This window comes from Thermobia domestica, chromosome 3 (assembly GCF_964235325.1).
Source record: "Thermobia domestica chromosome 3, izTheDome1.hap1.1, whole genome shotgun sequence".
Classification (NCBI taxonomy): Eukaryota; Metazoa; Arthropoda; class Insecta; order Zygentoma; family Lepismatidae; genus Thermobia; species Thermobia domestica.
The window spans coordinates 258,063,835-258,088,681 of NC_137456.1; the positions used below are offsets into that span (position 1 = coordinate 258,063,835).

A 24,847-nucleotide genomic window follows, 5' to 3' on the forward strand; every position below is an offset into this window, starting at 1 on the left:
TGTTCATGTGTATAGCCATGGCCACGTCTACACATTTCTCTAGACTCGATTCTATTCTTAGTTTCTTTATTGCAATAGTACGCTTTCGTATTCCCTCACTTTGAATACCTAAGGAGGAACTCTTGCGATATCTTAATATCCAGACTCCGGGAGTACGAAGAAATAACTCTGACCTGAAATTTCTTCATAAAATAGTTAATGGAAACTTAAGCTCGGAAACATCACTTTAGGAACTATCCTCACATGTCCCTTTCCGTATAACCCGGAATACTTACCAATTCCATGATACAAGTCCTAGGTTGGCAATAATATAGGTCTTTTTTTTTTTTTTTTTTTTTTTTTTACAGGATACCTAACTGTTATAATCTCTAACAACTGATGTGGACACTTTTTCGAGCCCGGTGTTTTAAAGACTAATTAAACTAGCTTTGACGATATAATATTACTTTTACATTCTTTGTTGACACTTTTGTTTCTTGTTTGTTTTTGTTTGGTTTTATGTTTTGTTATTTCGTTTTGTTTTCTTGTTTGTTTGTTAACATTTCCCTGTGTGAAATGGCAAAGTTATGCTGTATCTGGGAATTTGTTCAATAAATAAATAAATATTCCCCTTCCTTGCATGTGACCAGCAAAACAAACTTGTAGAAAAAAATACTAGTTTGTTACGTGGGGCCATCTACACAAATGGTATAATCACATCCTATAGTTGAGTAGAAGCATAGGCGGAACTAGAGGGGGCCAGAGAGGGTCGACCCCCGTAGAAGCAAAGCTGGCTCTCCCCAGAATTTTTCAACTGGACGAAAATAATGTTATTAATTTACCTCAATTTATTCATAACAATTTTAGTAATGCTTGTATTTGACATATTTAATAGCGTCTATATTCGTCCGCCCATCGATTTTTCTTTTTGAAAAAAATATGCTTTGGTGCCTGGATGTAATAAAATCCCTGAACCAATGTGATTGTCGGCAGTATAGCGACCTCTAAACTTGCGCTATATGCTTTTTTTTAATTATTTGATAGCTTCAATAATGTAAATTATTTTTGTATTTTTTCAAGTAATAACAATTTTGACGATTTTTTTTCTTGTTTATATATGTATGATAGGCCAGTCTTATTTGATTTTATTTATAGTATAGTAATGTTTGAATAATTAAGATTTTCAGAGCAAATTGTTAAGGTACACTAAAAAACAACAGAAAGGAAAGAAATTATTGTACCTAGGGACAACCATAAATCTGATGATAATCGATTACTGCCAACTAATTTGTTTGTTAAATTAAACAATTATAAGTACAATACAGAAACCATAGCTTGCTTCCGCGTTCTCAAGAGAATGCGAATTTTTACATTGTCAAGTAACCTTCTAAATACAAGGAATATAATGCTATATAAAGCAAATAATATTGCAGTTTTATCACATTGTTTGCTGAAATAGCATGCAATAAGTATTTAACTAGGCATATTGGTTTTTAAAAAATACAAATTTGTAAGTTTATTAGAGCTACATCAAATAGCTATCATCATATGCAAAGTATTGTCCCTTGGTACATGAAAATTCGTGTTCCTTGGTACTTGATCGTTCTATTTATAAATTAAAGTAAATTTAACGAAAGGACTGCATAATAAATTAAAGTGATCAGAATGTAGAAGCAATACATTGGTATCTTAAATATGCTGAAGCATTTACTTGTTACTTCCACATATGCGCCAGCAAGAAAAACTCTCCAAATGTCAGCAAGAAAAAAAAGTACTTTGATATACGAAAAAATATATATTGCCTCCCATTTCACTTGTTTCTCTCTATATGCAATTATTTTATGTTGCCCAAATGAAGCATAGAAAACTTAATTCAGTGATAGGAAGGCAAAATTGGTATGAAATTCAGAAGAGCTGTAGGAGCTATGTCCCCTGGTACATTGTGTCCCTGCAAAGCACGACTTTCCCTACTTTACGCATCTTCACGGAAAAAAAATATAAAGGACTAGATCGTTTTTATAAGAAAGGAAAGAATACAGATAAAGTGTAAGTTCAAATCTTAAAACCACATTAATAATTTCACTGTTAAAGCAAGTATAGTTTTATTGAGAAAGTGCACAAATGTCTGTCAAGTTACTAAGATTGCATGCGGTCCAGATCGGATGGACTTTCCATGAGTGCGCCATAGTAAAAACAAAACACAATCATTTAAAAAAAAAAACAAGATTTTTTGAATATTCGGTGGACCTCTCCGTGGATGCCCCCTGGCTGTAACCATATTTTCCGACTTCCCCTGCTTTATAACTAAATAACTAGAGAATTTAGAGAACTTAATGAGAAAGCGTCTATATCTTTTTCTTTCATAAAAACAGTACCTTAAAATCTAGAATAATTTACACAAAGTGTTTTCCTAATTTTCAAACCTTTGGCCTTAGGCGTGATAATTAGAAGCATATCAAGACTTAAGAAAAACTAAACATAAAGTTCAATTTTACTATTACTGAAAATCAGCAACAAGTTAAACAATTTTAAATACATTTGATTTCAGCACATCACAACAATTACAGTACAATATAACCTTCTATCTCCACTACCACTTTGAAAGAGTAACATGTATAAAATCAAATAACATTCATTGCCTGGGAAAACTTCACAAGGAACATGGCCCGCTATAAACAATACCAACTTCCCCTTCACTCTTTCTTCTACATGGTATGTTTCCATTTGTCAATACAGTTCCCCTAGTACTATGAAACTCTCTTCCATCGTAGAATGGGAAAAGATTATGTAATTGACGCTTCTTTACAACAATATAAACCAAAAAATTCAGTAAAAAACACGTTATAAAATTTACTTTTTGAGGCTCGTTTTGGCACCCCCTGACTATGGCGGCCCGGGCAATTGCCCGGATTGCCCGGCCCTTGGTCCGCTCCTGAACGCCGAAGGCGTTTTATTTCTTTTTTATTTATTTTACTCAGTGACAAGAGGAAAGCCAAATGCATTGTACTTTCTTATTTATTTATTTATTTATTTATTTATTTATTTCACTCATTTCCCTTCTTTCAAATATTTTTCCGATTCCCGGCGGTAGCTCATGTGGTTCGGATTCCACGTTAATTAGTAGATCCTGTCTCATATAGCCTCGCTGCTGAAAGGAACGTTAAACTCAAAATCAACTCACCTGAACTCTTTCAAATATTTTGATTAACCATACCTTCCCCATGCGAAGAACGGGCATTTCAGTTAGTAAAGAATTTAGTAATCAAAAAATCTATTTTAGAAGCACCCTCCGTCAAATTGCTGATTTAGGTAACTAAGTAAACTAAATACGCTCGTGCTTCAAACTCAATCCATCACTATCTGTTAAATCCTAATCCTACAGTAATTGTCTGAACTTAAAAAGAAAAAAGCATTTCTTGTCCTATAATTTCAATTAAAATCTCATACATTTGTTCACTTTCAACCTCTCATCTCTATTTCAACCTGGCATGTTGGCAGACTTTCAATTTGTTATATGTGATATTTTTAATTCGTAAAGATTCATGCGTTTTACTTTATTTTTCAAAGTGTAAAAGAAATAATCACCTTAACCGCTACCGTCAAATGGGATGAAATCGGACGTAGGAGTGTAATCGGACGCTTGCAAGTTATTTTGTTGTTTTCGTAGTTTAATCTACTGTTGTTAAACCTAGAGAGTCGCGGTGTGGGCTGGTTGTCAATTGATGGTCCCGCATGCATTATATGTAAATACTGAAGCAATAATGTTATTTACCACCCCTGTACACATGGATGGAAATGTCATTGTGGGAACAAAGAAAAAGTGTATCCTGGAAAACAACGTGATTGGAGATCAAAGTAATAAACTACATGTAACCTATTAGCAAAAATAATGACCCTCAGTTACTTGCTAAGAATATACGCTGGTTTGACAAGCAATAACCTTTCATCTTGCAACGTTGTGTATGTTTCGAAGTAGAGTGGAGTGGAGTGATCAGGTGATTTCGGACGGCGCCACATTACTATTTGGCGTACAGCCAAAATGAAATTACGATTCGGCGGACTTCAAAAGTTTTATTCGGGTTGTGGAAGAGGGAAAGCTGTCCTATCGTAAAGCAGACATGCTTATAAGGTGTCGCGATAGATAACAGAAAACAAGCACTCCAGAACTATGAGAGGCCGAACTAGCGTTGCCAACTTTACTCAAGAAAAAGTCGGAACGGGATAATCGGCGATGGAGCCTTCCTTTCACCCCCTCCCCCCGGAGACAACTACACGTACAACAAGTCATTCAAAACAATGTAAATAATCAGCTGAATAAACGAAACTGAATGAATGTGGCACCTTATTTCTTTTATTTTCCAACCCACTGCTCATCACTAGGTATAAGCAATATTCGTAACGAATTCAAACCAAAATAAATGCTATTTATTTAACATAAACAAAAGTTAGAGAGAAAACTATATAGAATGTTTTTTATTACAAAAAAAATAATTACTTTAAAGAATGACTGAAACGGAATATCAACTAACCAAGTCTTTTCTTTGGCTGTTCCCTTTGGTAAACTTAAATTTAAAAATGCAAAGGAAGACTTCGTGTTCTTCCTGCAGAATTTAACTTTTTCTTTTAAATGTACGTTTCGGTACTCCTAGCAGCTTTGATCAATTTCTTGTTGCTCTTACAAATTGAGATAAAGTCGGCACAAGACATGTGCAAGTTTAAAGCAATGAGCAGCTCAGCTCTCATTAAGTCGACAGAACAGCAGTTTCGAACATTTGTCCGGAACATGAGTCAAATTAAAACACAAATTTGTTAAATTGATTCTATACATTAAGCTATTCGTGTAAAAGAATAAGTTATTCCTTCGTAAAAATGGCTCAGTAAAATATTAATTAACTTTGAAAATCGATAAATCGGGACAAGATGCGTCCCGACGAATGGCCGGTCGGGACGCGGGAGAACTAAGTCAGAAATCGATACAGTCCCGAAGAATCAGGACGGTTGACAACCCTGGGCCGAACTGTTCTAACAAGTAAGTGCAGAAGGGGAAACCATGTTAGTGCGTGACATTCTTAGAGCTGCAAATTGTGGTTTCCCCTTTACATCTGAATATAAAAGGTATCTTGTGAATGGATATTTGGATAGAAAGGCTATCTGGATGATGAAGTTGGCAAAGAACAGATTTTCCGAGTGTTACTTAACCTCGTGAAGTAAGGAGTAAGATATACATAGTTCTACGAAAGCGTATATTAATCTGAAGCATTGATGGACAATCGGAACATGATTGTGTGTAATACTTTTTTCTTGCTTTCTATCCTTCTATTGCCTGAAATCAATATGTATGTTTCTTTTGAAATTTACAGGGTATTCGTATGTCACTATGTTAAATTTGGTTGTAAATGTGTAAACGAAACTAATAAAACATTCAAATAAATGTCCGACATACTTCCATTTTGCTGTCAAATATTGTTTACGGTCCGATTTCACACCGTAGTAACACAGCCTCGAACTATTATGCAGAAATGTTATAAGTCACCTCACAACACGGGATGACATCGGACATATTTTATGTTTTCTATGTGCATAGTTGGTCAAAAATTCTTTACCTTCATTTGTTGTATTTCTGAAACACATCCCCAAAGATATACAGCTATTTACATTAACAAAATAATGTAGCGTAGTTCCAGCACAGATGAAAATGTCCCATATTTGTCCGATTTCACTCCATTTGACGCTAGGCCTCTTTGAGAAGCGTTCTTTCCTAACATAAACTTTTTTAGTACTTTGCTTTGTCATTTTAATCTTTATTTTATGCCCCATTTCCTTATTCATGGCTAACCAACATAGCCTATTATTTCCTTTAAAATAGAGCTCAAGTACTTCCTCTGTAAAAGTATCAAATACACAAGGAACTGTGTGAAGGTTTGTCAAAATTTCAAATCTTCAAATTGCTTTTTCTTTTTCTTTTTTTCTTTTTTTAGATAGAAGCAAATAGTATAGTGCAATTAGATTTGAACCCGGACACTCAAAAAAAAAAAAAAAAAAAGCCGAAACTATTTCTAAAATAATCATGATACTCTATTCGGGAACTCAGAGAAAGTCCCAAAAAATCCCGCGTTGAATTTCGTCACTATGACCGCCATATTGAATAGCCTATTTCCAATGTCAAAAGTATTCGTGGAAACCATAGCATTCATTTTAACTGACCATAATACAGGTTGTAAACACAGCACAGATATAAACCATACCTCATTGAAAAGATACTTAATTAGTTGTTCTTATTGTGTAAAAGTTGAGGAAATTTACATTTTCCCGAAAGATAAAAAAAGGGAAATTCTACAAAATTTCTTAGAATAGAAGTGAAAAATGAGTTATGGGATTTTTATTACAACATAGTAGGCAGAAGAACCAAAAAAAAATCCAAAACCTTTACTAAAATGATCACGATACTTTGAAAAATGAAATGAATTTTTTTTAGTTTTACGTCCCACCGTTATGCCGGTGAGGCTAAAGGAGACGGTGATGATGAGTATTGAATGAAATGGTGGAATGAAGAAAGTGGGAGGAAACGGGAGAACCCCGAGGAAACCCACGCACATGGTGTTTGTCCACCACAAAGTTCACTTGGCGGGGGTCATGATACTTTATTCAGTAACTCAGAGAAAGTTCCAAAAAATTCCGTGTCGGGTTTCGTCACTATGGCCGCCATATTGGGGCCCTATTTCCAACGCCACAAGTTTTTGTGGAGATTAGCATTCACTTTAACTGACTATAGTACAGGTTATAAACACAGCTGAGATATAAAATATACCTCATTGAAAAGATATTTAACAAGTTGTTCTTATTGTATGAAAATTGAGAAAATTTTCACTTTTACTAGAGGGGGAAAAGGACAATTCCATAAACTTTCTCAGAACAGTAGTGAAAAATTTTGTATTTTGATCCTTGTTACAGTACTGTAGGAAGAAGAAACACAAAATATGTGCAAGTTGTTGGCTAAATCTTTCTTAGTAAAACGTTAAAAATACACAATATTAACACCTTCTAAAACTGGAATTTTAAACTTAGGTTCACGTAATGCGTTAAATTCCTTCTTGTCCAAATATTGTAAAATTTTCACCTGTGCATCCACAAGTTTTGAATGAAGTTATCAAAGGATAAGCATTTGAAAAGGCTTCAATATCTCTTACAAACAAAGATGTTGACTGTTTTGGGGAAGAGGAGAAGGGAAAACCCCAAAATTTGAGTTTTCTTTTTTAAAAAATGCTCTATTCTTAACAAGCCAGATTAGTCGGAAGACTTTGACATGTATGTTTGAGCTAGGAAGAGTCCTAAAAAGTAATTCTTTATTATGTAAAGGTTTCTAATTTAGATAATTTTAATTTGAAAGTAACTTACGTTTACTTGAATCTATTCCAGACGAGGATGTTTGGCATCTTAGAATGTCTCTTCTTCGATATCCTTTTCAGGAACTAGCAAATTTCCATCCACTTCCTCTTCATCTTCTATGTTCTTGTTGGTACATCCATGCCATACGCAGTACATACACATGGTTGAGCATTTTAACATACCTCTCCGCTACTTAGAACTTCCTTCACAGTCGTCGGTGCAGGAAAGTTGTTATGGGAAACAGATAACTATTGACTATCTTCAAACCCTAGCGTAAAATGTCCATGTTAACACCACGCCATTGCTGTACTTGATAAAAGACTCGGAGTGAATGCTCACGAACGGCTCCTGTTGTATTAGGAAGTACAGCTAAGTTAAACTGCAAATGTATAGGTTGTTTCGAAATTGTTTTCTCGTATAGTTGGTGGCATAAAATGTTTAAGTTTCCGATATCTTTTGACCCATACAGTGACAGAAAGAAAGATTTACCAGCTTAAGCCACAGCTTCAGCTGACACTCGAAACTTATTGAAAATATTTAGTTTCTCTCTAGATTCCTTATTACTCAAACTTTTTGTAAACAGAGTTAAAAAGCAGAGCAGGACCGATAAAACGACGAAACTGAATCGCATCCTGTGAAGCTGTCTACAATTAGAAGTAAGTCCTTCATATCACTTATATCATCTTGAATAGTTCCAAAATAGTGAATCTTGTCTGGGCAAGTCTTCGTTCCTGGCACCATCATTTCCAAAAATGTGTCTGGTGCAGCAAGGGCAACTAGAAAAACTAATAAATATTTGTCTTCACCAATCAAAGTAACTCTAAGGCCTTTCTTGGCCTCTGTAATAGCCATGGTTGCAATCAGCATATCAAACTCTGCCTTGGTCTGGAGTACCTTGCATCCTGATTTCTGGAGATGCTTACTCCAAAGATGGCTGAATCTCATTTTGTTGCAGTGATTTAGTATAAATTCAGTCTGCCCTACAGTAACAGTAATATTACAGGGTAAGATTCAGAAGTAATGAACCTTACTTTATACTGACGCGCGCTCCGCTTGACAGCGACGGTGGTGGTGAGTGTTGGCTACACAGCGCAACGCGGGTCAGTTGGTTCCCATCTTTCGAAGCGGTAGCATCGGCCTTAACAGTAGCCTCTATACGGTGGTGCGTGATACGGCGATATGTAAAGTTCGTTAGAGCAATCAAATTTTGCTTCCGGTTGGGCAAGTCTCCTTCCGAAACGTTCGCCATGCTTCAAAAGGAGTTTGGGACTAAGTGTCTGTCCTATTCTCAAGTCAAAAAGTGGCACACTGCTTTTCGTGAGGGCCGGGAAGAAGTGACTGACGAACCCCGGTCTGGACGCCCGTCGTCAGTCCATACTGACGTGAATGTGCAGCGAGTGCGTGAGTTTTTGAACACGAACCGGCGTTTCAGTCTCTACCAAGTAGAGAACCCTGCTTACCGGAGACAACGATGCAACGCATTGTTACCGAGGACTTGCACATGCGGAAAGTCTGCGCGAAATTTGTGCCGAGAATTTTGACTACAGAAAGAAACGGAACCGAGTGCTCCGATGCGAAGGACTACTGCAATTGTGCGAAGGCGATCCTGCCTTTCTCGAGAAAGCGATAATCAGCTACGAAACTTGGACTTTTCAGTACGATCCAGAAACAAAACGACAAAGCGCTGAGTGGCACACCTCAAACTCATCCCGTCCCAAGAAAGCGCTGATGAGCAAATCGAATACGAAGACCATGATTATCGCCTTTTCCGGAGTGACGGTGATCGTCCACTACGAGTTTGTCCCGCCCGGACAGACTGTGAACGCTGCTTACTACCAGGAAGTCCTGAAAAGTCTGAAAAGAAGCGTCGCGCGCAAGCGCAGGGGCATCAAGGACAGCTGGAAGCTTCACCACGATAACGCCCTCAGCTACACCGCCTTCATCCTCACCGACTACCTGGTCCGAGTCAACGTTCCTGTGATACCTCAGCCTCCCTACAGTCCGGACTTGTCGCCTCCTGACTTCTTGTTTCTTCGCTTAAAATCAGCGCTGAAAGGAAAACGTTTCGACTTCACCGAGGACATCAAAGCAAATGTCAAGGCAGCCCTTGCAGCCATCCCGGAACAGTCCTTCGGGGAAGCCTTTGAGTCATGGAAAAGCCGCCTATAGAAGTGCATTGATGCAGGAGGAGCCAATTATGAAGACTATTACTCAGTTGTACCGATCAGCTCAATAAATATGTCTTTTTGAACGAAGGCTCATTACTTTTGAATTCTACTCCGTATCTTCTAATTCTATGTCTACGTGGCAAGTCTTTCCTGCACATCGCAGATACCCCTCATCTTTTGTCCTTTTACCTTTGTTATTTCCATCAAAAACGAGGAGAGTTTTTCCATAATGTGTAACAACGTATGAGGTATATTGCTGACATATTTCTTTAAACGTGGCTGGAAGCTGTCATACAACACGATGCAAAAGATGCCCACCATCAGATTTGTGGGATACACCCTGTTTTGCGGCACTAGTTGTTTTCTGGGTCGAAGTTCAGGACAAAACGGATATTGTCGATGATTTGTACCTTTCCTCATTAGACTTCCTTCATCAAATAAGGAGGGAGGATACGCAGATAGTTCATATTTGAAGATCTCAGACAACTGTTCTTCAGAGCTAACTGTCCATACCATGCAGTGCAAAAGCTGGTTTTGGTTTACACAGATTACTTCATTACGCATAGTTACTGATCTTGTTAAGCTGCCCACGGACTTCTCACTTGACTTGCGTTTCAGATAAATTTCACTGAATTGCTTTCCCTCAATCTTCTTCATCACAGCAAGTCTAACTTCTAATGCTTTATCACAATTTACATTTTCATCAATGCAAATCAGTAGATATTGATGTAAGTTGGGATGATCTTTCGAATGGTTTATGTTCTCGGAGCCAGTTGATGAAACAGAGATATCTTCGGCATCACGAGTTTGACGAGACTCTCGCAAGTCATGTTCGAAGGAGGCGGAGATAACATCAATGGATTTCTCCACAGGTTCCACTATTCTTGAATATGCAGGCAGGGAATGAGCCCTTGTAGTAATATTTGAAGCAAAATTTCTCGTCCCCAGGTGAGGCCGCCACTACTTTTCATAGCTCTTATCAAAGCCTGTTCAATTGTCAGGTCACTCCGAATACCGCACTAAAACTTGTCACTTCTCTAAATATGAAATACCTTTGTTTTACAAAATTCGGGAATTCTTGGTTTAGTAAAATAGATTCTAGTTTGCAGGATCATTAGCTGAATTTATGATAATGATTATGTAGTGTTCTGCCTGAATGCAGGTCTTTGACCCGAAGGTCCTAGGGCAAAGTTAACCCATGATGGTTTTCCATTGCCTTCCATAGAATGATGATAACTATGAGGATGAACAAGTATGCGCTATTTAAAAATTTAATAAATATTACAACACTAGAAAAAGTCTCAATCTGGGAATTAGATTGACTTTCTGACTAAAGAAGAATTAACCTATGAATTCCAAGAATTTCCTTTCTTGTGGATACATGTTAATTTTTTCCGACTATTCCTACATGCAGGGACTATATACGTATATACGTATTATTTATATTAAAATTTCCCTCAAATTATTGGATATTTTCCTTTCTTCCTCTTTCCAATGACACCAATAGTTAGGTTTGTAGAGCTTATCGAAGCCTCTGAAAATACCTACCCAATGATAACTTCACTCACAACTTGTGGATGCAGAGGTGAAAATCTTAGAAAATGGATCAAGAGGGAATTTAAAGGACTATATGATTCTTCAAAATCTCAGTTTTTAGAAGATATTAATATTAGGATTTAGCCGATAATTTATTAGAGTGCAGCCAATAATTTTGTACATATTTTATTTACCTTCTCCCTACGATGCTGTAATAAAAATCCCACAACTCATTTTTTCACATCTGTTCTGAGAAATTTTCCAAAATTTCCTTTCCTTTCCCCTTTCGGGAAAACTAAATTTCTTCAATTATCATACAATAAGAACAACTAATTAAATATTTTTTCAACGAAGCATGGTTCATATCTCTTCTGTGTTTACAACCTGTCCTACAGTTAAAGTGAATGCTAGGTCTCCACGAAAAGTTTTGGCATTGGAATTACGCTATTCAATATGGCGGCTATAATGACAAAACCCGATGCGGGATTTTTTGGACTTTCTCTGAGTTACTGAAGAAAGTATCATGATCATTTTAGAAAAGATTTCGGATTGTTTCTTTATTTCTTGTCAGTACAATGTGGTAATAAAAATCCCAAAACTCAATTTTTCACTTCTGTTCTAATTAGTTTTCTAGAATTTCCCATTTTTCCCCTATACAATATGTACAACTGTTTAAGAATCTTTTCAACGATGTATGGTTCATATCTCTGCTGTGTTTACAAGCTGTATTATAGTCAGTTAAAGTGAATGTTAGTTCTCCGCAAAAACTTTTGGCATTGGAAATAGGCTATTCAAATATGGCGGCCATAGTGACCAAACCCGACACGGGATTTTTTTGGACTTTCTCTGAGTTACTGAATAGAGTATCTTGATCATTTTAGAAAAGTTTTAGGATTTTTTTGAATGTCCAGGTTTTGCCCTTTTTTGGTCTAATTGCACTGTAGTAAAGGAAATATGATATAACAAATCCCTTAGTTTTCTTTATAGTACTGCGGATTAACTAACCTATTGTGCACTTTTTGATAAAAGCACCAAATTTGGCACAGAGGTAGACAGATATAATATGAACAAATTTGGTTGTGGAGCCATCGGCCAACTGACCCCTGGCGGCCATGGTGACCATTTTCCAAAATGGCCACCAGTAGACACCCGAAAGACATCAGAAGTTAGATAAAGTTTGTTGATGAAGGTTTTAGTGAATGTTTATTGAATATTTTGAATAAAAACATGCCGTCTTGTAAGATATATATATGTCGGCGCAACACCTACTAGAGTAATACTTAACCCTTTCATTCCCATTGCATAACTACAGTTACTACCACAATTTTGTAAAAAAAAACTGTAAAAAAACTCCCAGAGTGTCACTTGAGATACGATATTACCGGAGTGTAAATTTTGGTGCTTTTATCAGAAAGTGCACATTATGTTGAAATATCCTAGCTACACTGCCGGACTATTAATAAACAATCACTAATTTAAGCAAGCCTTGAAATTTCGAAAGATGATACTTTTTAAAACTAATACAGTCTGTCACGTTAATCAAGTACTGAGCCTAAACAACGAGAGGTGAAATGTTTCTTTTGCGGAGAAACTGCTGGTCGTGCCCCTCTTCATAAAACTGCGACTTTCCAACTGGACTCGCGTGTCAGGTCGTGCACAATGATTCTGGGCGATATGGACCTACAGACGAAACTCAATGCTGGGGACATGATCGCACAGGATGCGAAGTACCACCGCAATTGTCTCGTGTATTTGTACAATCGCATTCGGAAGAGTAAGCAAATGTCCCTTAAAAGTTAAAATTATGAACAAGCAATAGAAGGTCGTGTTTATTGAAGAAGCTTTAGCGGAAGCCGAGACGGCTCCGGTTTTTAAACTTGCAGACCTGGCGCAGTTATATGCTTCGCCGATGGGACACATGGGAGTAAGTAGGAAGTGAGAGTGCACTCGACCCGTCTTAAACAGAGACTGCTTGCTTACTTTCCTAACATGTGTGTACAGCAGAAGGGGAGCGATGTGCTGCTTGCATTTAATGAAGACCTCTGTGATGCCTTGGCAAAGGCTTATGAATTGGATATAGATACTGATGCTGTCCATCTGGCACGCGCTGCCCAAATTGTGTGACGCCACATCTTCGGAGATGATAACGTGTTCAACAGATTTCCTCCAGAATGTCAACAGGAGTCCGTACCATCCGTGTTGTTGGCCCTAGTCACTATGATCTTCGAAGGATCAAGTATCAAAGTCCTTAGAGAAAGCACTACAGAAGCGGCACTGTCTATCAGCGCCACCTCCTCAAATTTAATTGTGTGAAGCACCGAAGAGCCGACACAGGCAGTACGTCTCGACCATGCCACCACACAGGAGACGCCACTTCCCATGTACATCGGACTCATGCTACATGCACACACTCGTGAAAGGGAGCTAGTCGACAAGCTGTCACACATAGGAATTTCTGTTTCCTACGACCGAATCCCGTCCCTCTCCGCACAGTTGCGGAACAGTGCCTGCCGCTTCTACCACCAGAAGCAAGTAGTCTGTCCTCCCAAGATGAGAGGCAAAGTCTTCACCACCGCTGCTGTAGAAAACATCGACCATAATCCAAGTTCTACGATCTCAAAACTGTCATTTCATGGGACTGCTATTTCCCTGGTGCAACATCCTGCATTCCATGGAGCCGGGGTGACCCCGACATCGGTATCCTCGGAGGGTCGAACGAGATCAGTTGACCGTTTGTCACAATACTATACAGATGTCCCATCAGTCAACAGCAGCATCAAGAACACACAGGTACCGGTTACCAACTTGACATCCCTAAGAGACAACAGCGGTCTCAAGCAAAATATTGAAACAGAGTATCTTTGGCTACTGCACACTCAATTAGCAGTAAAAGAAAGTTCTCCATTAGAAAACACTTCATGGGCTGCATACCACGCAAGTTTGCAGTCCAGTAACACAAGTCGGGCTATCTGCCCCACCACACTATCCCCACTCTTCCTGGAGATTGCTCATACCGTCGCTATGATCAAGCTCTCCACGGATGTCGTCAGGAACGCAGTGCAACATCTTAACTTTGGCCAGATTCCAGTGCTTATATTCGACCAACCGCTTTTTGCACTGGCAAAGCAAATCCAATGGAAGTGGCCACAGGTGTACGGTGAAGAGAAGTTCGTCATCTTCTTCAGCGGTCTTCATATCGAGATCGCAGCGCTGAAGACCATTGGTGATTTCTTGTGAGGGTGCGGATAGGTGTAAGCATTGATTGAGGCAGAGATCACCAGTGCCGGGACTGTGGATTCCTTTCCTGCGGATGTAACTCGAATCAGGAGAGCGCATCAAGTAAGAGAAGCAGCCCTCTTCACCCTGGAGCAGAACGCCTACAATCACTACACTGACCAGTTGCGTGACGCCGGCACCGACCAGCTTGAGTTCGCAGAGTGGTGCCAGCGAAAGGCGGAGACTTACCTCCAGGTCTACTATTGGGCAACTGTACTGGAATTGTAACTGACGATCTTGGTATAGTGCCCTCTCTGCGCCAAGCGTCGTTTGCCATGTACGTCGATGTTCTCAAAGAACTAGTAGTGGGGTTCCATCCCTGGATGACACCAACTACGCGCGCTGGATTCCTGTGCATCTGCAAGACATGGTGGAATTGCCAACTAAACACCCTGAAATCGCCGATGAATTCTTCGTACGGAATTTCACAGTCCACAAAACGACTAGGCGTTCTCCGCAATCTCTATTGATCAAGTCCACGAACAGAACATTGCAGCCATAAAAGGAGACGGAGGTGCAGCAGGTCTCACTGACAATCCCAGCGCACTGCGACGGTGCATGGTAGCAAGATCAGAGGCTGCCAAGCTCATCGAAGAGTTTCAGAACTAACCAACAACGATCACAAGAAACAAAGTATCATGAGCAGACATCAAGTGTGCGAATTGCTTTCCAAAAAGGCATACAGTCAATGGTCAAAGTGATGGAAGACTTTGGAAATCCATTTGAAGAGGATAATCAAGATCTGTTGGTACTCGACACCAAGGAGATCGCGCCATCTCGAGCTGTAAACGACCTCCGTCGTTCATATAAAGTTTCACATGTGCAGTTTGAGAAATTTGTCACAGAACGCCAGGTGGAGAGAACGAAACCCATACAAGATCCTATCAAAAGAAACAATCTCAAAATATTTGGTCAACCTACTACAAAATCTCAAGAAAAGGGCAAGCAGCAAAAGAAATCTCTCAGAAACGACGAGAACCTTTTTTCTCGTCTGTATATCGGATGCCGGAACCGGGATGGAAATCTAGACGAATTCTTCAAACATGAAAACCAAGGTTTCCCTTCTGCATTATCGGACGGCGATGGCATCCGGTTTGGTGAAAAGAGTGATCTTTTCAATCGTCTAGAAGACTTCAGTCAGCTTAGGTCTGAGGTTTCTCCAACAAGCTGCATTGTCCTACATGGAGCAGTCATCATCCAGTTGCTGAAACCTGCTACGGCAAAAACGTTCAAAGAATATGCCCAACAAGTTTTTGTGCCTCACATACTCCCAAACTTTCAAGCCACGCGGCTGGACCTAGTGTGGGACTGCTACATAAGAAACTCGTTGGAAGGTGCAGCAAGAGCCAAGCGGGAAAAAGGGGTGAGAAAATGAGTGGTGGGTAATTCAACTATATCCGTGAACTCTGCCAGCTTCCTCAGAGTCAACGAAAACAAGACCGAACTGTTCATTTTCCTATCTGACATCCTTTATGACTCATTCCAGCTTGCAAACAAGGAGCTGCTCATTGCTAAAGGAGATGATGTCTTGAGAAAACCACCGCTTCAGGATACTTCAGCTCTGGCACCTTGCAACCACGAGGAGGCCTATACCCGTATCATGTTGCACACCGCCCACACTGCTCACAATGGCCACATGAAGATCCTCATCTGCACACTAGATACTGATGTTGTTGTCCTGGCGGTGGCTCTGGCACACACCTTGAATGAGGAAACTGAAATATAAACATCTTTTGGCTCGGGGAAGACGTTCCGTTGTTTGGCAGCCCATGAGATTGCTCGGTCTCTGGATCTTGAAAAAGCTTAGGCACTACCGATGTTTCGTCGCCAGACGTGCAAAAGATTACAGCACGGGCAGTGTGGACAGTGCTACCTGAGCTCACGCAGACGCTCATTCTTCTCTCCACTGCACCAGATCGTATTAATGAAGACGCCATGCATATAATTGAAAGGATAATCACACTGCTTTATGACAGAACAAGCACAGAAACGCACATTGACAAGGCACGTCGCAAACTGTTTGCAAACGAAAGCAGTTCCAGCTTATCCCACCAAAAAGAGCAGCCATGGAGCAGCACGTCCGAAGAGCAGTATATCATTGAGGACATATCTGGGGTCAGGCCCTGGTTCCTGCACCAACACTGCCATCACGAACCGACTGGATTTGGATCAAGATCAGCGTCCTGTATGACCCTCTATGGACAACGCTACCCGAAGCATCCAAGATATGCTGGGAGCTTGTCTCTTGCAAATGCAAAGACTGCATGAAAAAGTGCAAGTGCAAGAAGGCCAGTGTGGAATGCACATCACTGTGTGCCTGCGACGGGGAATGCTCTGAAATGTAATATTATTAACTAAATATATATAATTTACAAATTATCTGGCATACGTTTCTTCAAAGCATTCACTAAAACCTTCAGCAACAAACCTTGTCTAACTTATGTTGTCTTTCGGGTGTCCACTGGCGGCCATTTTGGAAAATGGCCACCACGACCGCCAGCGGTCAGTTAGCCGATGGATCCACATCCAAATTTGTTCATCTTACATCTGTATACCTCTGTGCCAAATTTGATGCTTTTATCAAAAAGTGAACAATATGTTGAAATATCCTAGCTAAACTGCCGCACTATTATAAGTTACTAGCACACTGATTTTTATCTTATTTTTCAACCTTATTTTTGAATCATTCTGTATATCAACGAAAGATTAGTCAATTTTTTTCACTAGTATCTTTAAACAAACTCAACTTAATTCACTTATGTAAAACTGAGATCTTGGTTTAAAAACTTTATTCTTATTCGTAAAATGTCAGAAAGGTTTTGCGTTAACACTTACGGTCATTTATCTAGCTGCACACCTTGCAACTATAAGTCCCTCTTCAACAGAAGCAATATCGGTTCTAACATAGTAAACAATATCAATTCTCTTGCAAGAGGAACCTACTTCTCGAAGGGTTGCAACTGCAATTAAGAAAAAATGTATATTAATAAATTTCATCAGGTTTCAATCATTAGTAAATTATATCGTCATTGGTAATGTAATATGTCGTATCGTTATGGAATAATCAACAAATGCATTTCAAATTCTATTACTTTATTCAACATAAATACGCCTTTTTGCGATGCACCGGGTCTTTTTTTTTCTTCTTTCCTTGTATAGCTGTTTTTCTTCTGTAACTATATCTGCAAGGAGTGACTTTTTTTTTTTTTACAACATTCGTAGTGCATTTAGTAGAAACTAGCAACAACAGAAAGTGCCCGTATCAGCTTTTTCGCAAAAATTGCAATGAGCCCCTTTTTCCTGTGTACCCTTCATATTTCAGGTAGAGTATATTCGGTTACCCTGGTAATATGAGGGAGTTCGTTATCTTTCCGGAAGATTAGATGCCACAAGCATCCTGAAAACGTTGAAGAGCAGGAATGGCCATGTAATGAATGTACGATACACTCAGGGCCGTAACTTGTGAGGGGGAAGGGGCAACTGCCCTCCAGGAAAGCTCCCCGCCGTTCGAGAGGGGCCCATTTAAGACAAAATTTTCTTACTCCATATACGATATGAACATGCAATTATAAATAAAGCATCAAACAGTTTCATTACATTACATAAACAAAACAGCACACAAAAGATCAATATAACAAAAATGAGTTGTGGGCCCATTTCAGTAAAAAATGTCTACTATTAGGGGCCCTAGAAATAATATTTATTCGTATGGCTTTCAGATTTGTCAATATTGTCTCCTTAATTAATTTGTCATGTAAAGAACGGGCTCAGGGCACAACTAACGGTAACACAGTCCTTGTCATGCGGAAGGGCCCATAGGCTACGGGGGCCCATAAAAAGTAAGAGAAAGATGAGAAGAGGGGCGCAAGAATTAGAAAAACAACTTTTCTAGAGGGCCCAAATACGCGTATTAATACTTGCCCCCCCCCCCAGAAAAAAATAAGTTACGGCGCTGGATATACTAGTCACACTCCCCTAAATGAAGACCAGAAGTGGGTGGTATATGAGCAAATAGTATATTCTCGAACAGTTTGACGGCACTGGTGGGACGGCTCTTTTATGCTACAGCTTCCTTGGATTGACCAGAATATGAATGTGTAGCTACAATTGTACCGCACAATTTTGTCTAAAGAGATTAATAACATGAAGCCCACTTATTGTAGGAATCCCGTTTGTGCGTGACATTATGATGAGCGACTCCAGTCTGGGGGTAGCGTGTCAACAGACTTGCAACACCTCGTTGTCACACTGGTTCGGCACCGGGTGGTATGTGCTGCCATTTGTTTCCATTCTCGTTCGCTTCTAATCCGCATTGATGGGTTTTTCGCCAACGAACTATGCAGTCACTTTCCACATGATGAAGCTCGACTTCATGCGGCACACATCATCTCAATATTCCTTCCACTGCATCCTTGACTGTCGCACTTACCACTCCTTTTGTTGTTTAAACATGTTTGACTAATCACTGCTGCACAGTACCTCGCACATCAGATATTTCCATATTCTACAGTTGATTTTCTGTGGCGAAATATCACAGACGCATTGGCTCGTCGTGTCGCAGTCATTCTGGACAGCCATATGGATTCACGCTTTTATGTATCTGAACTTTCTGCTAGTTGACATGACATAGTTACAGATTACAGATAGGGATGGGTGTAATTATTTGACACTTATATCTTCAGTTATCTCTCTTTCTGGCCAGTAATACTTTCCACCTAGATGCTATCTCTTCTCGTTAATGGTTCTATTTTTCATTCCAAAGTTGTAGATGGTCCCAGAAATTAATAAGTTTAGTATTGGTACCTTATAAATGGATAACAAATAATTTCCTAGATGTGGTACTTTGAAATATATTCCGGTCTAAACACAATTTAAATCTCTAAAAAGCCTTTGCTTTCAATAAAATGTTGTCAATTTCTTAGTAACTAAATTCCTCGCTAGTTAAAAATCTCGTTCCTCAGAAATCAAAATATTAGGTTGGTGTGAATAAAATCCCGCCCCGGATCGTTATTTCCACAGGCTAAAAGGTCGAAACCGACAACATGTAGTTAATCAAAATAGTCACCGTCTACAACCACGCAAGTTTGTCATCGATCGCCCAACGATTGGATTTGATGGTGAAAGAAGAATGGAGTCTGCGATGCGAGAGAATCTTCAACCGAAAGTTGCACCACCCAATCATCAAGGAAGGTCTTCAGTCCCAAGAACCGCTCAAGATGTCGGAAAATCCGATAGTCAGTAGGAGACATATCGGGAAAATACGGTAGATGAGAAAGGTTATTATACAGCGACTCATGCGGAGCCTGCACAGTTTGCGCACCATGTGGACAAATGTTGTTATACAATATGACGACACCATGTCTGTTTGATGTGGTTGAATACTTGCGAACAAGTTTGTGGTACATTTCGCGGAGTTTAGCACTCTAACGATCTGCATGTTGCACGATCTGATTATATCAGCTTATCTGAGAACGAAAGTAGTTACGGAAACCATTCTGAACCTTGGTCAGATCCAATCTTTGTCCTCACCGTTTAGAATTGTCACAGCATACCCATTTTTCATCTGAAGCGGCAATCCGTTACAGGAAACTTTTCCAGTTATTCCTTACACTCAGTGGATTGCACACTTCCAGACAGCAATTCTTCTTGGCCAGAGTCAACTCAAATGGCATCTGAGTCAAACTTTTTCAACTTATCGATTCCACGAACTCGCTCAACGACAGTCATATAGTGTATGCCTGTAACTTGTCTCCAATAAAATGAACACTTTCTGGAGGGTCTGCTTCCAAGGTATGACTGAAAAGTCCATCCAAACATGATGTTGGTCGGTGCCCACAGGTCTCATTTTGGAATGCTGTGTCACCGGAACCAAATTCGACAAACCAACAGCCAATGCTGTGTTTATTTGGCATTTTTGGCACGTTAATGGCTTTTTCGTGCAGAATGTTCCAGTTTGAATTCGAAAAGAAAAATCACAACCAATTATGTGTTCTCGGTTTTGAACTTTCATATGAGGATGTTCAACAATGCACTACCTCCTGACTGAAGTACCCCCAGCCTATTTGCTGAACATGTACTGTACTGAGTTTGTGACATTAAGCGCGTGACCTTACTCCACCCACGTGTTGTGATGATGTGGTGAGTTCCAACAAGGCGCAAAGCGGACGTTTCATTCGTACAGCTGAATAAACATTCGCAAGAATACTTGATTGACTTGTAAAAATGATTCGTGTGAAAAACTGGAAATTCTAAACACAGTGTACTCATCTTAACCACCTATCTTCCAAAAAATAAGACATGTTCGTTATCAGCCGCGCTAGATGCTCTATAACAAAAAATTAAACATATAACAATAATACTTTTAGAATACTGTACTGTACTTCATTCGATATTGTAGGCTCAATTGTATTTTCAGTTTTGTGTTTTCCTTCAATGAATACACATACACCGTAAATAAGTTGATGGTTTGTGTGATAGTCTAGTATGCTGTATTTGATAAACAGTATTTCATTATAAGTATCAATAAAGTAGGTTGTAGTCCAAACTTTTGATTTTCGAAATTTAAATTTATTGAATTATAATACTGTAAGCCATTTAAAACAATTGTAGAGATACTATACAAATTAGGAGCTACGAAATGTATTTTTAGTTTGAATTAACTTTTTCGGTATCAGACCAAGACCTAGTCCCGTGCTGATCGGTTGATTTGTAGTCTACTGTATCTGTATATTTCTTTGATGATAAATGTAGCGGGTGAAAATCGTAATTATTTGTTCAAAATCTGTTCTTTATAATTACACAAATATAGTTTTATTCTCACCTTGTTGCTGTAGAATTATATGCCACGTTCTCCATGACTTCGATGGAAATCTTGGCCCAAACAGCTTCAATTTATCCTGGACTGTCGAAAGAAATGTTATTTTCATTGCATCCAGTCAGGGATCCAGCCAATTGTATGAATTGTGTTCCTCGAACTTTTCACACTCTGGAGGCAACTTAAACCTGCTATAGCTGATGGGTAAGCGGAAATGACTCAGTAATAATAGAGCGATGATTCATTTGTGATGAGTCAGATCAAACCACTTACAGACTGCTTGAAGCTAAAATAAAAATTATGTCATCAGCTCAAAGTAGTCTAGCCAGCTGCTCACCACACGTAATTCAGTACACCGCTACTCAACATGTTGTTCTTAGACATGTTAAACAGCAGCTTTCTAGTTTAGGAACATTTTCAGATTCTTTAAATAGACAATATTCATCGTTCTCTTCGAACTGTATTTTCGTGAAACCAAATTCAGGAAGAACAGCTTTCTTTGTTATTCTGAGAGGAGGTGGAAGCATATTGGTGAAGCTCAACCACAACAACAGTCCCACGAATAATCTTTTTTATGCTCTTACTCTGTAAAAATGTGAACTGTCGTCCAGTTGCACTTTTGTGTCCTTACATATAGAGGAAAGAATAACAGAAAACAGACCGTATCTTCAGTTCACTTGATTCAGGACCAGCACACGGTTATTCGCCAACACAAAAACAACGGTCCAATTCAAAAACCATTCATATCGTCTTCTCTGTCAAAAAGTGATGCCGCTATCCATCGTACTTTTATGTCACTACACCCAAGAAGAACTTCATTTTTTTGTGTGACACAAGGTGGAACGTATCTTCCGTTGCCAACTATTGATTCAGGCTCACCCGCTGCAATAGTTCCACGAAGAACCTCTTCACTGGCCTTTCCTGGAATAACTATTCTTAATGTACTGAAGTTAAATTTATAATAGTACCTGAAAGATTAAGGTACAACTTTATTAGTATTGTTAGTGAGAATAATAATTTCTTTTTAATAAATATTTCCATTTCTTACCCATAGTTGAAGAGTAAAGATCACAAGATTCGTATAAGACTACAATGTTATTGCCATATCAGGGGTGAGAAGAATCAAAGATAAAACATTTACTAATCAATATATCTCGTTGAGCTCAAGAAACATATCGGTGGCTGTAAATCTCCACGTATATTTTATAGAAAAATTATTTTTTGTAACCTTCGTAATTAACCTAATAATATGAAACCGATACTGAAGCAAGGGCGCCAATCCTGGGGGGCGAGGGGGCCCGGGCCCCCATAATCTCATGTGCGCCCCCGCGTTTTATGTATGAATATACAATATTTGGCATAATTTGAATTCAATTTGTCTTAAGATCCTCATATATGCCTTCTGCATCTGAATGAGACCCCCCCCAAATTTACAGAGAAATCGGCGCCCTTGTTCTGAAGTGTACCTTCATTAAGCTTTTTGTTTACGACACCAGCAAGATGAGAGTTTACAGTATGGTTAATGAAAAGAAGCTCTGATGTTAGGTTAAAGTAAAATTTTTCATTAGCTTACAATACAGGAGATATTTAATATTTGTTCTTGGGCAAACAATGACATGAGTGTATTTAATGGAGATACGTTTGACTGTGTAGGACAGGCTTCTTTTTATTTCCCAGGGAGACGATTCATTTGGATAAGCCCTAGAAATAAGCAGGAAAATATGTGAAAATGTACTAAGTCAGAGCAATTAAATACAGCTAACCTCATGCATAAAATACTGCACTCTTAGAAACAATCCACCAACGGCTCTTTTGATATTTTCAATTAGCATGGATTTTTAAATTTGCTCTGTCATGTCATAAATTTCACTGCGTAAGAGACTCTGGATTTCTCAACTTGGGGAACATGAGAGGGTTTCATGGGGGTCGCGAAGATAAGCCGAAGAGATAAATATAATTAGAATCTAACACCGGAAAATATTTTTATTTTGAACTTTGTTCTGATAGGCATATTTTTATTTCTATACATATTGTTAAGAGCAAAAAAAAAAAAAAAAAAAAGGTCTACTAAACATTTTCAACAAGTAAACATTTTTCAAGTTTTTTTTTTTTTTTTTTTTTTGCATATGACCCAAAATGAAGTTCTAAAATTTTCGAACGGCCTCCATTTTGAAACAGTATGACGGATCGGATTTGATATTTGTAATATGAATCAACTGATCAAATTTGGTTTTAATCCATTCGGTTTTAGGGACGGTACTGTATCCACTATATGCAAGAAATGGGTTTTACTATTAAAGAAGTAGATACATATCGTGAGATCTGCACAATAGATATATTAAAGATCCCACACAAGCTTATTGCAAACCAGAAATTATAAGGAGATCGCTGGTAAGAGGATTTGATAAAATGGGGGTCATGATAGAAATTAGGTTGAGAACTACTGGTATAGATTATAGTGATCGCGAGAACTCGTGAAGCCACCAATCAGAACTGGTTTGACTCACGTCGGCACAATTCGTAGAGCCGCCTTTCGAACGCATACTTGAGAAATCATGAAACAACATAAGTGCACCAACAATGTTGTCAAACTTAGAGGACATGGCAAACGAGCGACAAAAAAGAGAAGTTAAAGGTCTGTAACATGAACACTAACAATTATTCGAATTAAACAGTTACAACAATAATAGAAAAATATGAAACAAAAACAATAAAAAATGAAATCTTTAAGTTTTACGTCCCACGAATATGCCGGTTAGGCTAAAGGAGACGGTGATGATGAGAAATGAATGAAATGGTGGAATAAAGAAAGTGGGAGAAAACGGGAGAACCTCGAGAAATCCCACGAGCACGGTGTTTGTCCACCACAAAGTCCACAAGGTGCGAGCTGGGATCGACCCAGGGAGCCCAAGCACCGGAGATAAACGCTCTATCACTGAGCCCCCTACAACAACAAAAATAAATACAAAACGAAACTTATCAACAATCCAGCAAAAATGTACCCTCAAGAGTAGCGTTTCTTACAGAAAAAAAAAATTCTGAGGGCACAATTAGTATTCGGAGCTGCTCTGCTGGTATTATTATAGTGTAGATGTATTATTTTCTTCTTCTCCGGGGGGCACTTTTAGAGCTGCGGGGGGCATTGTCCCCCAAAAACATGTCCAGAAGAAACACTGTTGTTCTCCGTAAAATGCGAGAAATAAAATTAACAAAATTTCATGAAGTGGCGTTTACTAGGGAATACACCCTCGCGTTCTATTGGGTGCTGAAATTGGTAGATCTAGGTCAAGCTTCACGACTCGTTGCGATCACTATAGTTGTCTGTGGGAAATGTTTGTTGAATTTTAGCGTTTCTTTTCAGCACTGTGGTTGTATGAGATGTTGAACTACAGCTTAAGGTGCAAGAATCCGAACCACTGTATTCTTTTCCTAATGGGAATCGAACCCGGGACCATGTTTGTACCAAAAACACACGTACTATAGTATTCGCGCCGAGTCGTGAAGCTTGACCTAGATCTACCGATTTCACCACCCAATAGAACGCGAGGGTGTGTTCCGGTCGTCAACCCTTACCCATCAAATTTTGTCAGTGTCTTCTCTTGCGCTACACGGAAAACATCTCCCGAGAGTACAGTGTTGTCGGATTGGCGTCAAATTCCGTTTTATTAATTCTTTTTTGTTGAGTTAT

General features: G+C 39.0%; 1 long non-coding RNA gene across 1 annotated transcript in view; it reads right to left on the reverse strand.

Moving 5' to 3' along the window:
- LOC145681621 (uncharacterized) overlaps positions 1 to 21,263 on the reverse strand; it is a 297,402-nt gene extending 276,139 nt beyond the window's left edge. The window contains exons 1-2 of the long non-coding RNA XR_014130839.1: positions 21,166 to 21,263; positions 17,181 to 17,305 (exon numbers count right to left, since the gene is read on the reverse strand). This is a non-coding gene — a long non-coding RNA (uncharacterized LOC145681621). The remainder of the gene's footprint in view (positions 1 to 17,180; positions 17,306 to 21,165) is intronic.
- Positions 21,264 to 24,847: the final 3,584 nt, after the last annotated feature.